Source organism: Lynx canadensis, chromosome D3 (genome assembly GCF_007474595.2).
Source record: "Lynx canadensis isolate LIC74 chromosome D3, mLynCan4.pri.v2, whole genome shotgun sequence".
NCBI lineage: Eukaryota > Metazoa > Chordata > Mammalia > Carnivora > Felidae > Lynx > Lynx canadensis.
In genome coordinates this window covers 75404158-75422074 of record NC_044314.2, presented here as the reverse complement: position 1 = coordinate 75422074, position 17917 = coordinate 75404158, and positions in this window count along the sequence as shown.

The window sequence follows — 17917 nt, the reverse complement described above, 5'->3', positions numbered from 1 at the left end:
GTGAGGAAGGAGGGGTGCAAGGCGGGAGTGAGGGGCTCCTTGGGAATTTCCTGGAGGCCAGTCCACAGCCCCAGCCTGGGGGGAGGGGGACAGTTATAAGGCACGGTGGCAGTGCAACTCAATGTGTGGTTTTGAACCCCGTCTGGCCCCTTTCTCACTGGCGATACTGGGGGTGGGGATGGGGGAGACGGCAAACTTGGGGTGTCCCTGGAAGTCAAATAGGACCTGGGGGCCGCTCCGGGGGTGAGACAGACACTCCGGCAAGGAAATGGAGGTGACAAGGTAACGCTTGTGGTCACGTGGGCATGGAATTCGGAACCACAATCCTGGTGCCGTCATCCATATAAAGCATATTTATTTATCAAGAGAAGGTCCCCCAGGGCATAGACCCTGCAGATGTCAGTCCGCAGTCAGTCATGCAGCCTAAGGTAAAAATTTCAACACCAGCTGTGTGACCTTGGGCAAGTTACTTAACCTCTCTGCGCCTCAATGTCCTCATCTGTAAAATGAGGGCAATAATCACAGCCACTTCAGAGGGTGAGATGATGTAATCGAAGTGCTGAGAACGGTGCCTGGCCCGTGGAAAGTGTGCGGTAAGTCTTAGCTACCATTACTGTCCCCATTAATACTACAAAGTGTACAGGGAGCTCTAAGAGGCAATAGCAGAGGAAGCCAGACTTTGTTCAGAGAGCCAGGGGAGGCCTGAAGGGTGATGAAGGCTTGTGTGCCGGAGGGTGTAAGGTAGTCCAGCAAAAGGGGACGGCATGCGCAAAGGTCCTGAGGTAGGAAGCGGGTGGGACTCCTCAACCAGCTAGAAGGAAGACAGAGGCACGGGACCTTGGTGGGTGGGGGAGAGCCTCAGTCTCCTAATCTGTTAAACCTTTTGCAGAGCCGTGAGGGGTAAAAGAGCGGGTGTTCAAAGTTGCCAGCACAGAGCCTGCGCGCTGGCTCAGCGTGATGAGTGGTTAGATTCCTGGTTCCGACCCCGGGGAGGCCAAATTCTACTTGCCACGCCCCTCATTAAAGCCTGAAAGGACATCAGAGGCCATTCATTTGGCACGGGGGCACCGAGGATTTAGAGGCTCCGCGCCAGGGAGGCTGCTGGGGCTGTCTGCTCCGGCCTCATTGGGGCGGGGGGTGGGGGTGCGGTGGAAACAGAAAGGGCTTGGGGGGGGTGGCTAAGGGCTGGGGTTAAGTCCTGACTCCAGTGCTACCTGTTGGGGGGTTTGGCGTGCTGGATATAAGCTGGAGGCACTCAGTTTCTTCATCTATAAAATGGGAATAGTAACACCACCCACAAGGCATTCGTGGTTATAAGAGGGGTGAGCACTCGGGTGCCCGCAGGGCCCAGGCAGCGATGCAGAGGGAGACAAGAGGGCTGAGTGGGACATGGGGCGCAAGGAGCAAGCTCCCGCTGAGCACCCAGCCAGCCTGCGGGCGAGGCGGCTCAGCGCTGCCTGGTGCTCTGACTCCTCAACAGAACCCGAAATCCTGATTTTATGTAGGATGTCCCTATTTGTAAGGGCCAGAAAACAACTGAGGCGAGCTTTTTGGAAGCACCACATGGGCTGAAGAAACCATGCTTGTGGCCCGAATTTGATCTGTGGACTGCCAGTTTGCAGCCTCCGGTGGAGAGGAGTGCACTTAGTAGGTGTTCAGTAAATGCCATTCCTTTCACTGCAGCGGCCCCCCTGCCCCCAGTCTCCAGCGCCTGTCAATCTAGGACGCCAACTGCCTGCTGGGAGCCCAGACCTTCCTAGGTCAGGCTGGGGCCCGGGACCCTAGACCCAGAGCCCTTATGCCCAGGAAGGGACGAACCCACCCCCCCACCCCCCCCCACCAGATCTCAGCCTCTCCCCATTCACACCCCACCTCTGTCCCCGCCCTGGATGTTGCCGTCTTGCCAGGAAGGCGCTGCCTGCCAGGGTCCCGAGAGCACGAAGCACGCAGGTGGCCGGTGTGGGAGGCGCGTGTCACAGCCCTGTCACCACCACGTCTGCTCCCTCCTCCTGTCGGTGGCGTCAGGAAACCCTGGGAAGCAGGTGACACTGTTCCCCAGGGTCTGCACCTGCCTCAGGGAGTGGCGACCGTGGCTCAGATATTGATGGATGTGCTGGTAAAACAGGCAGAAAGAGTGACACGAGGTCAGAGCTGCGTGGGGCCTTGGAGGGCAGACCGACAGTGCTCAGTGGGGAAACTGAGGCCCAGAGGGATAGTCACACAGCAAGGTGGTGGGGTCCACGTCCACTGACTCATGATTAAATGCTCTTTTTTCACGCCTTCCTGCCAGACCAAGACCTAGGGCAGGGACATTGGAGCCTGGACCTGGCCTTCTGGGTCATGGGACGAAGTTGGTGCTGGGGGCCGGCAGACTGTGCTCCCATCCTGGTTCTGCCACTTACTGTGCGTCCTTGGGCAAGTCTCCTAGCCTCTCTGGGCCTCAGTTGCATCATCTGCAAAGTGGGAATAAACCTCTCGCCAAGGTTAAAATCCACACTTCATAATGGATGCTTAAAAGCCTTTTTTAAAAGGTACTTAGAGCTGGCCTCATTTCAAAAAAGGCTTAGAAATGGTTTACAAATACACACCGCAATGCCCAAACAGGAAGGGCCTAGATGAGCGGACCAGGATGGGGACATGACGGGATAAGTTCCTGTATGGTTGTGACCAGTGGGCTCAGAGTTTCCTGGCAGCCAAAGCAAAGAGGGAAACGTGACCACGATAGGACTCAGTGTCCATGAGAAACTACTGTTTGTTGGGGAAACAAATTCGGCTTTGGGGAGTAACGAGATGTGCACCATTTCTCATGTGAGCCTTCAAAAAAGGGCCCTGTGGGAAGAAGTGTTCTTTCTCTTTCCTCTCCACTCCCGCAGGCCCTTGCCCGGCTACTCCCTGGGATCACCCAAACCCTACAACCACAGCTCATAGCGTAATGATTAAGAGGCCAGGTCCTGAAGACAAAACCAGTCTCTACCACTGTGCAACCCTGGGCCAGAGACCTTCCCTCCCTGAGCCTCAGTTTTCTCATCTATACAATGAGGGGAGGGGGGGTTAATAACTACCTCACCAGCTAGTCCTGAAGATTAGAGGAGGAATCTTCCCTGAAGACCTAGTGCTGGGGTGCCTGGGTGGCTCAGTCAGTTGAGCAACCCACTCTTGATTTCTGTTCAGGTCCTGGGATGAGCCTCACACCAGGCTCCTTGGGGAGCACGGAGCCTGCTTGGGATTCTCTCTCTCTCTCTCTCTCTCTCTCTCTCTCTCTCTCTCCCTCTCTGCTCTCTCTCTCCCTCTCTGCTCTCTCTCTAAAATAAGAACAAAAACAAAAACCCAGTGGTGTCTGGTATACAGTAAGTGCTCAGTAAATGGTGGCTGCTCTTCTTCCAGCAGGAGCTCAATAAATACCCAGCGGATGAATATCACAGGGCAGCGACGGCACTTTAGCTCCCAAACCGTTCCCCAGGTGCGTCTCGGCAGCAGGCTTTCTCCCCCAACCAAATTGCAACTGCGTGTGTGTGTGTGTTAATCAATTCCACGATTTGTGGGAGCCAAAAAGCCCAGGTTAATGGAAGCCGGCTGAATCCCCCGTGAATTTCAAACCCTCCTGGAAAGGCCCCTGCTTTTTCCTGCTCAGCCACTGGGAAGCCGCTGCCTCCACTCCGGGTGGAGAAATTGAATAATTGATGCAATTTGAATAACACTAGGATTTGTAATGATATTGAAATGTAAAGATAAAAAAGGGGCGTGAACGGGTGCCGATAGCGGAAGCGAAACGTTGTTAATAGGCACTTAGGGGCTCGCGTGGGGGGGATGCTCCACTGGAGACGCGCTGGAAAGGCATTTAAGAGAGGAGGCGCTGGGAGGGGGTGGCTGGGAAATCTCCACCCGGTGAGGGGGAAAAACCATATTCATAAATAAGATGCGGAAATTTCTCCCGACTCAGCAGCACTAACAGTTAGAGAGTGGATAATTATTTAAATGCCAAATCATTCCGTTCATTAGAATCCCAAATCATATCTGAAGAAACTGATTGCCCAGGGCGGGCCTGGGAGGGGGCGGGGAAGGAGGGACGTGGCTAGGGAGGTCTCCCCACCCTGTGGTCCAGGCTAAGGGGAAGATGGGGTGGAAAGGAGGGTAGGATAGGGGAGCGAGCGTGGGCACGTGGGCTCCTGAAAGTCAGACAGACCCGGGTTCAGGTGCAAGATCTGATAACTTCCTGGCTGTGGGCCTTGAACATGGTGCCTTCCCTCTCTCAGCCTCGGTTTGCCTAGCTGAGAAATGGGGCTAATGCCAACGTTTACTTGGCAGGCAGTGAACCTGGAAGGCAGGACTGAGAATGAGTGGGGGAGGGAATTGGACCAGCGCTAGGGAAGACGGGGGAGAAACCTCAAGCGAGCCCCAAGTCGGGCTCCTTTCTTCTCTCCCACCTCCGGCCCCCAGGCAGACCCAGGAGCTGACTTGAGGGACCCAGAGAGGGGCAAGGGGACCCAGTAAGTCGGTGGCAGAGCCAGGGACGCCCAAGTATCCACATGTCCTATGATCCCCATGGGCCCTCCACTCCCAGCCTGTTCGGGCCACCGTCCAGGGTGCCAGGAGGTCTCCAAGGTGGGAGCCAGTTCAGCGCCTGGGAGCATTATCATGTCTGTGGGCCAGAGTCACAAGGGCACGTCGGTAACAATTCAATTATGCTGAGTGATTCCCGACTGGCTGGCGCCCCCTCCCAGGGTGGGTGACCACGCTGCCCCTCAGACACAAGCAAGTGAGAATCCTGGAGCAGGGAGGGCCACAGGAAGCCCCGCCTGGGCTCAGCGGGGACAGGAAACCCTGAAACAGGTAAGCAACCTGTGCTCACAAGCTCCCAATGTAACAGTCGGAACGGTGACACTAAGACCACGACACAGCCGTCAACACGATAGTGTCTGTGCTAAGGACAGGCCCTGTGCTAAGCATTTTTTAGCATTTAATCGGTCATAAGAACCCTGGGAGCAGGGACAATGGGGAGACTGAGTCCCGGCCAAGTGAGGCGCCTAGTTCATGCAGCCCAAACGCTGTGCAGCTGGGGTTTGAACCCGTCTGCCTGAAACCCAAGCCTCTCAGAGTAACTCTGGGCTGCACTCAAGCCTGGGGGCACGGCCGGTGCCTTGCTGTCTCCTTCACCATGGCAGTGGGAGGCCCCTGAGGTGCCTGGTTTCCAGGTGAGAGCCTGCCTAGCCCCACAGAGAGCTGCAGAGGGAGCCGGGATTCAGACATAGGCCGCTCTAATTTCGATCTCTTGCCTTCTGTCTTCCCCTCTCCGGAGCCTCAGAGCTGTGTTCCAGCCCCCCTTGCTGGCTGCCCTCCACCCCACCCCACCCCGTAGGACTTCAGACAGCGACTTGCCCAGTCCAAGAAGCCTGACGAACCAGCCACGGCCTCCTAGATAGGCTCCCCACACGCCTGTTTAAGGGCCCCCTGGTACTCGCACGTCCAGCTGAGGTTGGGGACCAGGCCTGCCGGGGTGTCCCGAATAGTAATTGAAACACGAGCCTTATTAATATTTCAGCGGCCCGGTCTTGGCATGTGACTCCTGTAGCTGCGAGCAGGGTCCTCTCCCTTCCCAGAGCAGGGTCCTCTCCCTTCCCATGGGGGCCAGGCGGAGGACAGCCGGGAAGCCCCGAGGCCTGGGGCAGTCAGAGGATCTGGGTTAGAGCCCGCCTGCCTCTCTGTGTGGCGTTGATCAAGTCCCTTGCTCTCCCTGGGCCATGTCTGTAAACTGGAGACGTCCATCCTGCCTAAGTGTTGTTACTGGGAGTAGCTGGGGGCCTGGAACATAGCAGGTGCTCAGTAAGCGTTTGACAGTTATTCCAGAGACCAGTGTTTTCCGAGGAGAGATATCTGATCTACCCACTTCAGAATCATATGGGGCTCTTGTTACAAATACAGACTCCTGGGCCCCACTCTGGGGTGCTGGGGCCCTGGAGCCTGCATTTGTGACAAACACCCCAGTGACTGTCCATCGGGCACCCCCGAGTCCTAGTGAGGTAGGGGGAGCCTAGGTTCTGGGGCGGGCAGCTGAGCCGTGCTTTTTCTTGTATGTAAATTGGCTTCCTTATATGTAACTGGGAACAGAGACCTTCACCTCTTGAGGCTCCTGGGGAGAATGAATGAGATGCGGAGCCTGGCGCATAATAGGTCTTCAATAAATGAGGGTTATGAGTCACCCCCCATAACCCTTTGGTGGAGGACGGGGCGTCAGCCCCCGAGAAAGGGGGCGAGAGGGTGTCCTGCCCCTTGGGAGCCTCGTCAGCAGGGCCTATTCCAAATCGATCTTTTTTCCCCCCGTTTTCGAACACGGCGTCAGCATCTCTTGGGGCGGGCGAAGAAAATGCCAACATCAGCAACCACGTGCCCCAGCCAGACACCGCTGCTCTTTATTAATTAACCGCCAGATGTTAGTTTTGCATCTTTTATCAGAGGGAGGTTTATCACTGGGACCCTGTATGTCAGGCCATTAGGGAGAGGCAGGCAAACATCCCTTAGGGGGCCATGGAGTGGGCGGGGCGCCAGGTGTCAGGGCCCCTCCCCTCTGGGGCACACGGCCGCCGGCCCAGAGCACCCCTGTGCCTGTCTCGTCACATCCACGGCCCTCCAAAGGGCATCCGTGAGGCGGCTGCTCCGGTGAGGCACCCGAACACCGGGACCACCGTGGCGAGCAAAACAGACACGGGCCCCGCGCGCCGAAGCTCCCGGTCCCCCCGAGATGCAGCCGCAATCCAGTAAACCCAAATAAATAACATTAGGACAAATTGTGATCAGTGTCATGAAGGAAACTGACAAGGTTCCGAGAGAGGGCAAATAGCTGGCAGAGGGGACCTAATTTAGATGGAGCAGTTTCCCTGGGGACGTGACATTTCAGTAGCAGCGTGGAAACGGAGCCAGGGGCAGAAGGTTCCAGGCAAAGGGCACGGCAAGGACAAAGGCCCTGGGGCAGGAACCAGCTTGGCGTGTTTAGGGATCTGAATGAAGATCTGAGAGGCTGAAGCGTGGGGAAGGAGGCAACGGCCAGGCTGCTGAGGTCTGCACTGGGGGGGCCTCGTGGGGCACGGGGAGGAATGTGGATTTCTTTGTCTGGAGGGCATTGAGGAGCCACGGCAGGCTTTTGAGCAGGAGAGCCACGTGATGGTGGGATTTTCACGTTAGGAAGAGCCCTCTCGGGGGCTCCTGGGTGGCTCAGTCGGTGAAGCATCTGACTCTTGATTTCGGCTCAGATCATGATCTCACGGTCTTGAGATTGAGTCCTGCATCAGGCTCTGCGCTGACAGCACGAGCCTGCTTGGGATTCTCTTTCTCTCTCTTCCTCTCTCTGCCCTCTCTCCTTGTCTCTCTCAAAAAATAAATGAGCATAAAAGAGAGATTTTTTAGAAAGAAGAAGAGAGAGCCCTCTCTGCTTCAGAGGGTGAGGAACGAATCGGAGGCGACAGAGAAAACGCAGGGAAGCTCGCTAGATGTCAATCTGTGACAGATGGTGAGACCTGGACCAGGGCAAAACAAGGACAGCATTTACCAGGCACTTCCAGGGTGCCAGACAGTGCTCACATTCAGGAAACACTTAGGAAGCAGAAACGGGGTGCGAGGAAGAGAGAAAGGTCTAGGGTGACTCCAAGCGCCTCTCTGTAGACACGCCTGACCCTGCTCGTGTTCCCGACACCCTACAAGACTGGAGCCATGATCACCTTCGTTTAACAGGGGAAGAAATGGAGACCCAGAGAAGGGCAGCAGCGTGCTCAAGGTCACACAGCGAGTGGCAGCAGATCCTGCGTTTGCACCGGGTCAGCCTGACGTCCAAGGTCTTTCCTGCAAACAGCTGTCCAAGCTCAGCAGGCAGCAGGTAACCACTAGCCCTCACCCTGCTATTTTCTGAACGCACAATTACCTGGTAAACGCCACTGGGCGAACCTGACCAGGCAGGGGATCGGCGGGCCCCAGGGCCAGCCCTTGACTTGTCCAGGGTGTGATAAATCCAGACCCAGGTCTAGGTCAGCTCCGTCCAAACAGATACAGCACCATTACCCCAGCTTATTATTTTCCACCCGATCTGCACACCATCTGATAAACAGGTGATTACTTCTCCCAGTTCAGTTTCTGATTTGCATACAATAAATATCATCCCCAGGAAGTGTGTGTGTGTGTGTGTGTGTGTGTGTGTGTGTGTACGTGTGTGTTGGGGGTGGAAAACAGGGCTCATGTCTTATTTATGAGAAATAAACAGGAGCGCAAGCTCACGTAATCAACACATATTTAATCTGGCCCTTACTCGCCCTTTTGACTCTAATCAGGCCGGGTATATGAAGAGCCATTTTGTGCATGTGTATGTGTGTGTGTGTGTGTGTGTGTGTGTGTGTGTGCGTGTGTGTGTATACATGCTTACTCACAGGCTGCAGGGGGATGCCCTTGCCAAGATCCTCATTCCATTCTGATCAGGGCTGATGGTCAGGGCGTAAGATGCCCCCAACCTTACCGGCCCACCCTGTGTGTATGCTTCTCAAGGGGCAGCTTGGGAATCCAGGGTCAAGGCGTGGAGGGTAGCATTTTCTCCCCACCGACAACTTTGCAGAAGGAAAAAAAAAATTTTTATTTTTTTTAACATTTATTCATTTTTGAGAGACAGAGAGAGAGCACAAGCGGGGGAGGGGTAGAGAGAGAGGGAAACAGAGAATCCGAAGCAGGTTCCAGGCTCCGAGCCATCAGCACAGACCCCGACGTGGGGCTCGAACCCACGAACCACGAGATCATGACCTGAGCTGAAGCCGGACACTTAACCGACTGAGCCACCCAGGCGCCCCTGGAAAGTTTTTTTTTTTTTTTTAATATTGCCAAAACAAGGGGCCATGCGTGGCTCAGTTGTCTAGGCGTCTGACTCTGGATTTCGGCTCAGGTCACGATCTCACAGTTTGTGAGTTTGGGCTCTGCATTGACGGTGTAGAACCTGCTTGAGATTCTCTCTGTCTGCCCCTCCCCTGCTCTCTAAATAAATAAATAAATAAATAAATAAATAAATAAATAAACACACACCAAATATTGCTGAAACATGTTTGAACCATCAAGAGGAGCAGCAATATAAATTGCGCAGCGTTAGCCACAGCTCTGTTTGCAATGACATCTAACATCACATATTTTTCATCAAGATAGAAAAGTAAAACTGGAGAAAAATTAAAAAAAGCCAAGCATTGTGTGGGGGAATCAAGGTCACATGCTCATAAATGCCATAGCCAAGGCTTAAACTTATGACCCTGACTCCCAAGCCCGACTTATACCTCCCGTGACACTGCCTTCCAGATAAGGCAAGTGAGACATCTGGGGGAAACCACCGGTGTGATCACTTACTGCCATCTGGCCCCTGTTCCACACTTTGAAAACGTGAGACCAGAAAAGTAAAGGGACTCGCCCATCGTCATGCTCAAACCATGTGAGTGTGTGTGTGTGTGTGTGTGTGTGTGTGTGTACAACGATTTTTTGTGTATGTTGACCAACGCAGGACACAGCAAGAACAGCTTATGTTTGCTCACCGATGACTGAGTCCTAATTTGGGGTCCTTGAATGATGGATGAGTGTAGGTGTCTGGGTCCCCAGGTCTGGCTGTCAAATGAGTCTCTTTGTTCTTCTCCAAGTTGCATATGCTGGGGCTGAGCTATCCAAAATGACTCTTTCACTCATGTATCTGCTGCCTGGGCTCCATGACTGGGCTACGGGAGCCAGTGGGATGTCTCCTTTCTCTCTGTGCAGCTCTCCACTTAGCTAGCTTGGACTTGTTTGCAGCATGGCGGTCTCAGAGTAGTCAGACTTCTTATGTGGCAGCTGACTGTCACCAGGATAAGCATTCTGAAATGTTGACTTGTGTTTTTTTATTTTGGTATGTATGCTTGTTTGTTTTTACAAATACATCGTCTTTATACAAACACCTATGAGGGATATGGGGTGTACAAATTCAAACGATATGGAAAGTGCAAAGATTCAAGAAGAAAATCACTCACAGGGCAGCTGGGTGACTCAGTCGGTTAAGCATCTGACTTCGGCTCAGGTCATGATATCGTGGTTTGTGAGTTTGAGCCCCACATCAGGCTCTCTGCTGTCAGTGCAGAGCCGGCTTAGGATCCCCTGTCCCCTTCTCTCTCTGCCCCTCCCCTACTTGCACGCTCTCTCTCAAAAATAAAAATAAGCATTAAAAAAAAGAAAATCATTCAAAATTCCACTACCCAGAAATTAATATTTGGTGAACCTTAATCAATGGGTCGGTCTTCCTACCACAGAAAATAAAGAGAAGGGTGGAAAAATGGATGGATAGATGGATGGATGGATGGATGGTTAGATGGATGAATGGATGGATGGATGGATGGATGGTTAGATGGATGAATGGATGGATGGATGGATGGATAGATGGATGGACAGATAGGTAGTGATGGGTGGATTGACAGATGGATGAATGGATGTGTGAAGGATGGATGGATGGATGAGTGATAGATGGATGCGTGGATGGGTGGATGGATGGATCGGTGGGTGTTGGATGGATGAATGGTTGGATGGATGAATGGGTGAGTGTTGGATGGATGAATGGTTGGATGGATGAATGGGTGAGTGTTAGATGGATGGATGGATGGATGGATAGATAGATGGACAGATGGGTGAGTGATGGGTGGATTGATGGATGGATGGATGGATGTGTGAATGATGGATGGATGGATAGATGTATGTATGGGTGGATGGGTGGATGGATGGATAGATGGATGGATGGATGGATGGGTGAGTGATGGATGGATGAGTGGATGTGTGAATGATGGATAGATAGATGGACGGATGGATGGGTGGGTGGGTGATGGATGGATGAATGGGTGAGTGTTGGATGGATGGATAGATGGGAGAGTGATGGGTAATGGATGAGTAGATGGAGAAAATAAAAGAAGAAAACAATTCTGACTGTTGAGGGTTCTAAGAGTTAGAGGGAGAGGCAATTAAGGTTCTAGATGCTGGAAAAGTGGCATTGGAGAGACCCATCTCTCCAGACCCTCACTCCATCCACACAGCAGCCATGACTGAATCTGACTGGCTGCAGAGTCTAGTTGCTAATGGCGGGGGTGGGGAGGGGGGGGGGGGATAGCCTGGAAATGGACCACTTCCCTCAGGTGAATCACCTAAGAGGAGACTGTCAGGAGCAGGGGCCCTAGGACAGGCTCACTCCCCACCTGCCTCCATTATCGGTCACCTTCCTAGGACTTCTGGAACTCAAACTGTCATCCTTCGCTTCCCTTCAGTGGCCCCCTCTGCCTACGGGTTAGACTCGGGACTATTAGAACTGTCACCCACTACTGTCACCACTATCGTCACCGCCATTGCAATTTCCGCTATCAGTGGGCTCAAACCCACGAACCAGGAGATCGTGACCTCAGCCACCCACGCACCCCCAGTGCTACTTTTTCTTCTCCCTTTTTTCCTTCCGCAGAATTGTTACTGTTAGTTTAAAATCTTGTTAGAAAGGCAACCGGGTGCATTAGAGACAATTTAAGAAGTCTGAGACTTCAAACTTCAAAGAGAAATCAAAACTCACCCCCAAATACCGCCAGCAGAGGCATCAGCCCCCATCCGGTCCCCGTTCCTCAGCAAGGTCCGCAGGGCCCTCAGTGGCAGGCCACTGGTCACCTTCCCACCCGTCCCCACTCTGACCGTTCATGCTGCTGTCAGATCAAACCTCTAATGCCCCGAGACCCACCTGCCCTCCCTCTTGCCCCTGGGCCTCTGAATATGCTGTTCCTTCTGCTCAACAAGTCCTTCCTCCTGTACTCTGTCCGGTTCACCCCCACACACTCTGGGCCCTGGGCATTGACATAGGCCCTCTAGGGAGCCTCCTCTGAGTGTCCCACCCTTTAGGCAGGGACAGAGGTCTCCTCTGGGCCCCCAGCATCCCTGCTGAAGCACACGTCACCCTGTCTAGGTCCTGTTGACCTGTCCAGCTTCACCATGCAGAGAGCGGGGAGCATGTTGAGCCACCTCTGTGTGCCCAGCACAGGCCTGCCGCATAGCGGGAGCCTCCATGTGTGTTTGGGGAGTGAATGAGTGAAGAGTTTTCCAGAAGATGTGGCATTCGAGCCACGCTCTCGTGGTGGTATCGGGAAAGAAAGCAGTGAGGGTTCAGGGCCAGACGGCATTCTCTGCACCAAACGATGCGTCTTCTGCATTGACTTCTGACCTGAGCTGTCGCTCGGGTCCAGGAACCCCCACGCCTGCACACCCCCCAGCCTCCCCCGGTGGCGTGTTTGAGGAGGCCAGGCGGCTCCCACCCTGTCCACACCACTAGACAGACAACCTCGGACGCGAGGAGCACGATTCCTCTGTGTGCTATTGATTTTTCATAACCGCCCGCCAACAGACAAGGTGAACAGTTCACTTTTATGAATCCTTGTTAACAGTGTGTCGAGAGATATTTCACTTTAAGTGCCCCCTTTCCGCTGAAAAAGAAAAAAGAAAAATAACAGAAAATGTAAATTATCTCATTATGGAGAGACGTTGAGGGTTCTGAGCTGGGCTTTCAGAGGAGACAGAGCAGAGACCGGCTGGGACGTGAGGAGGAGAGGCTCCCCCAGGCGGCCCAGGGGCCTTCCCAAAGCAGAGGCTGGTGGGGAAGCCAAACCTGGCACAGGAAGTGTGGCCACGGAGCTGAGGGCGGGGTAGCAGATGGTTAGAGCCTAGAGGCAGACTCTGTGCACCCAGATAGGCAAAGAGAAAATACAGGGATGTTCATGGCGACCCTTAAAAAAGAACAAACAAACCAGGGGCGCCTGGGTGGCTCGGTCGGTCAGGCGTCCGACTTCGGCTCAGGTCCTGATCCCGAGGTTCGTGGATTCGAGCCCGTGTCGGGCTCTGTGCTGACAGCTCAGAACTTGGAATCTGCTCCGGATTCTGTGTGTCTCTCTCTCTGCCCCTCCCCCACTTGCTCGCTCGCTCTCTCTCGCTCCCTCTCTCTCTCTCTCAAAAAATCGATGAACATTAGAAAAATTAAAGGGACACCCGGGTGGCTCAGTAGGTTAAGTGTTGAACTTCAGCTCAGGTCATGACCTCACAGCTTGTGGGTTCGAATCTTGCTTCGGATTCCGTGTCTCTGTCTCTCTTGCCCCTTCTCCACTCTCTCTCTCTTTCTCTTTCTCTCAAAAATAAATAAACATTTAAAAATTAAAAACAAAAGCAAAGCATAGAGCTGGAAACAACCTAAGTGTCCATCAACGGGGGACTGGTTAAATGTAAATTATAATGTGGCCATTTAAGTGGAGTACCATGCAGCTGGGAAAAAGAATGGGCTAGTCCGGTGCGGAGCAGTAAAGAGGAAAGTATGTGAGCTGTTACTGAGTGGAAAAAGCAAACCACAGGACAATTTCTAGTGTGCTGCCACTTACGTAAAAGAAAGCACAGACGTGCTTTGTGTGCACGAAAAAGGTGGAAAGAACTACACAAGCATCTATTCAGAGTGATTCTCTCTAGAAAGCGAGACTGAAGAACGGGATATGGAGACGGCTTTTGGGTTTCGTTTCACATATTTACTTGCCGGTTTCATTTACTTTGTACTGTGTGCAGTATGACTCTTATAAATTTATTTACTTATTTTTTAGTGTTTATTTTGAGAGAGACAGAGACAGCACAAGTAGGGGAGGGGCAGAGAGAGAGAGAGAGAGAGGGAGAGAGAGAGAGTCCCAAGCAGGCTCCACACTGCCAGCACAGGGCCCGACGTGGGGCTTGAACTCATGAACCGTGAGATCATGACCTGAGCCCAAATCAAGGGCCGGAGGCTTAACCGACTGAGCCACCCAGGCGCCCCTGACTCTTATAATTTTAAAAGTTGAAAATCTTTCTTTAAGATTATTTATTTTGAGAGAGAGAGAGAGAGAGAGAGAGAGAGCATAAGCAGGGGAGGGACAGTTATTGTGGAGCCCAACGTGGGGCTCGAACCCACGAACCACGAGATCATGACCTGAGCCAAAGTTGGACACTCAACCGACCGAGCCACTCAGGTGCCCCGGAGTTTAAAATCTTTTAAAATGTTCAGCGTAAGGAAGTAGTTTAATTTTCTCCTTTATGGGGCGCCTGGGTGGCGCAGTCGGTTAAGCGTCCGACTTCAGCCAGGTCACGATCTCGCGGTCCGTGAGTTCGAGCCCCGCGTCGGGCTCTGGGCTGATGGCTCAGAGCCTGGAGCCTGTTTCCGATTCTGTGTCTCCCTCTCTCTCTGCCCCTCCCCCGTTCATGCTCTGCCTCTCTCTGTCCCAAAAATAAATAAACGTTGAAAAAAAAATTAAAAAAAAAAAATTTTCTCCTTTATATGCTTCCCCATTATTTGAGGGGTTTTTTTTCACAACAACTGTTATACCTGTACATACAAAAATACACATTTTTTAACCAAGAAAATATTGGCTTTGATGTCAGTCAGACTTGACTCTTGTTTTCAATCTTCCCTTCATCAGCTGAGCGATATTAGGCAAGTCACTTAACCTCTCTGAGTGTCAGCTTCCTGTAGCAATTTTGGGTGTGAATAGTATACGCAGAGTAAGTGTGCAGTAACTTTATCATGATAATGGTTATTATCCCATAGAGAGGGGTGGTAAACTCTCACATCCCGTCCCAGTTGGTAAATTAATGCCCGTCCTTGTTAAAGACCCTACGAAGCTCTTTAAAATGTTATAGGCCAGTGGTCCTTCAAACGGTCTTTAGGTATAAAATTCACTGACAAATAAAATCTTCAGCGGGAACCCAGTATGCATAAAACAGGAACCAGAACATTTTAGTAGCATTCAACGTGTGACATTTACACCCAGTGATGTGTGCAGCGTCCTGTCTCCTTCTTTTGGTGACAATAGCCCAATCTTCCCTTGAACGGATTGTTTACCCCCCACACCAGAGGTGAGCATGGACCCAAAGCCAAAGGCATCTCCCTGCGACAAGGAAGGGTTCGGGGACCAGACCGCGACCAGTGTGGGCCAGTCTTGTGAGTTCCATGCAGACTGGAGAGGGAGAGAAGGCCCTTTTGCTTCTGGTTTTGAGCCTCGGATGGGGGCAGGGCCACCAGAGCTCACCCACCGTCAGAGTCTAAGAAGAAAGCCAACACTGTGAAAGGCTGAGAGATGGCAGAAACTTGAGCCTTGGTGACATCGCAAGAGCTCACAAGAGTTTAGGGTGAGGCTTAGGTGCCCAGACTCTGTCTGATAGCTCCACCGCTGTGGGATCTCGGGCAAGTCAATTCACCTCTCTGAGTCTCGGTTTCCCAGCACCCACCGCCCCGGAGGGCTGGGAGTAGCAGATGAGTCAATACACGTGAAAGCATTTAAATAGTACCTGGCACCTGGCTTGGGTGAGCTCCGTCGCAATTCTGCCACATTCCTACTCATAGGAGCACCTGCATGCTGTGTTGGGCTGACAGCTTCACTGGAATAAAACTTCGCCTGCCGCGTGGGTTTCATTGATAAATATCCTGACGGGGCCCGGCAAGCTCTTACAAAACGTATTGGCGACTGCTCATCTGTGGTTTAGGATTTTGACCTCGGAGCCACGCTGCAAGAGCACGGCGATCCCTAGAGAAGTTTCAGGGAAGGGAGTTTGAGCTCAACATGTGGAATGTGTCTCGGGGCCCGGAGTTGTCTAGAGACGGACCAGGCTGCCCTCTAGGCGACGAGCTTCGCGTGTCGGGAAGGAGTTTGCAATGAGGCTGGACTCCGGTGCCGTGAGCATCCAGAGGGCGGTGCCAGTGCCAGGCGGAGTTGAGACTTCGTTCACTCGTGCATTCGTTCATCAAACGTTCACCATGGCCCAGGCACTGGGACGAACGTCCCCACTGACTCTCAGGTCTTTTCGTAGATGATTTCTTGCTAAAGGTAGAAGGGACTCCTTCGGCCAGCCTTCTGGGGGCTGTTTTCATTTTTAAGAGAGACCGAGTGTCTGGGGCGCCTGGGTGGCTCCGGCAGTTAAGTGTCCAACTTCAGCTCAGGTCACGATCTCGTGTTTCACGAGTTCAAGCCCTGCGTCGGGTTCTGTGCTGACAGCTGGGAGCCTGGAGCCTGCTTCCGATTCTGTGTCTCCCTCTCTCTCTCTGCCCCTCCCCTGTTCGTGCTCTCTCTCTCTCTCTCTCTCAAAAATAAACATTAAAAAATTTTTAAAGAAAAAAAGATCAAGCATCAGTGCTAATGCTAAGGAACGGGTTCCTAAAGGTGGACTCAGGTGCTTTCGCAGCTCACCTGGGTGGAGAGATGGGAGGTGGCCCCACTCACCTTGCCTCGTATCTTACCTGGATGAGGTGGGCGGAGTAAGGGAGAGGAACACACCCCACACCTCCCAGGTGGGGTTTCAGACCATAATGGTATTAATGCGACCAGCTAAGCGTGGGGCACAGGTGAAATCTCATTTCATCTCAGCTGCGCTGGGCGGCTGTAGGCTTCCCCAGGCGGGCAGTTTGGCCTCAGACAGTCCTCCCCTTTATCCCCCATCCCCGCCTACCGGAAGTCCTCGACTTCCCCCGGTGCTGGATGAGCAAACAAGCTGGCTGGAGAGCACACAGTGGTGCCAGTGACGGGGACAGCAGATCAACCAAATGGTCTTCCCTGGAGAGCCCAGGTCTTGTGCATCAGGCAAGGGGCAGAGCATAGGCTCCAAGGGGTAGGAAGAGAGGGGGGAGCAAAGGCAGGGGAGGGGAGCCCAGAGGCCCAGGAAGATCCTTTCTCCCTGGAACAGAAGCGGCTCTCTGTCCGTCGAGCGTAATGATAGCAACGGCAACAACAGTAGCTGGCATTTAAGTGCCCGCCGTGCTGCACACCCGGCCGAGACCTCACAGCACCTCCGTGAGCTGACACACTTACCTCCCCATCTTCAGAGGAGGCTGAAAACAAAACGGTCATATCCAAGGGGCAAGCCTGCCTGGCTTCAGAGCCCCTGCCCTACCCACTCTGCTGCCCCGCTCCCACGGCTCCCTTAATCCTGCCAGACACCCGTGGGTTTTATGACCATTTCACAGGTGCAGAAACAGAGGCCCAAAGAGGCAAAGTCACTTGCCCAAAGTCTCAGGTGAGCTGAGCCAGCCCTCGGCCCAGTTCCATCAGACCCCGGATCCTGGGTTTCCCCCTCCCTTGTCGTCTCTGTAAGCAAGACCCTGAAGGAAACAGAGTGGGGTCCACCGGCCCATTTCTGGCTCAGGGGACAGTGTGCATAGTGGGGTTGGGGCTCCAGGACCGTGGTAAGAAACCACTGACCCTCCTCTTCCTCTGGAGCCCAGAGAATATCTCACCCCCGACAGAGGTTGCTACTATAGCTAATAAACCTCTATGCTTCTCCCTCTAAATGTAAATGACAGGTGAGTGGGATGTTATGGGTTTTGGAAAAAGAAAAGGCAAGAGAAAGGTAATTTGCATTAGGTATGTGTGCAGCTTTTGACACAATCTCAGGAGACGAGGATTCCCCAGCTCTGGGTCAAATTCAGGGCCCCCACCTTGGAGGGTGGTGAGGGAGTCTTCCACAGAGGAATGCTCGGGGCCCTCACTTCCTACCACCTGGCAGGCCAGCCTCTGCCTCCCTAACCTCTCCTCCCTTTCCCAGCTCCCAGCTCTTCTCTCTCCCCAACCCCCAAGAACCCTGCTGGTGCACTGCACTGAGAGGCAATTTATAAAGCAGATGTTTATTGCAAGGTTTCACGCGAGCTTGGTGCCTCGCCAAACGTTATAGTAATTGGAGGCTGCGTTTAATTACTGATCAATGTAGAGTTGGGACGAGACAGGCCTGGAAACTGCCTTTGGTCTAGACTCTCCTCCCTGCTTCAGAGAAGGCAGGAGCTCCTAGCCCTTCGTGGCTAGGCACGCCCTGAGCCAAAGCCTGGGCAATGGCAAGGCAGGAGGATGTGGGTTCCAGTGGCTGCTGGGGTACCACC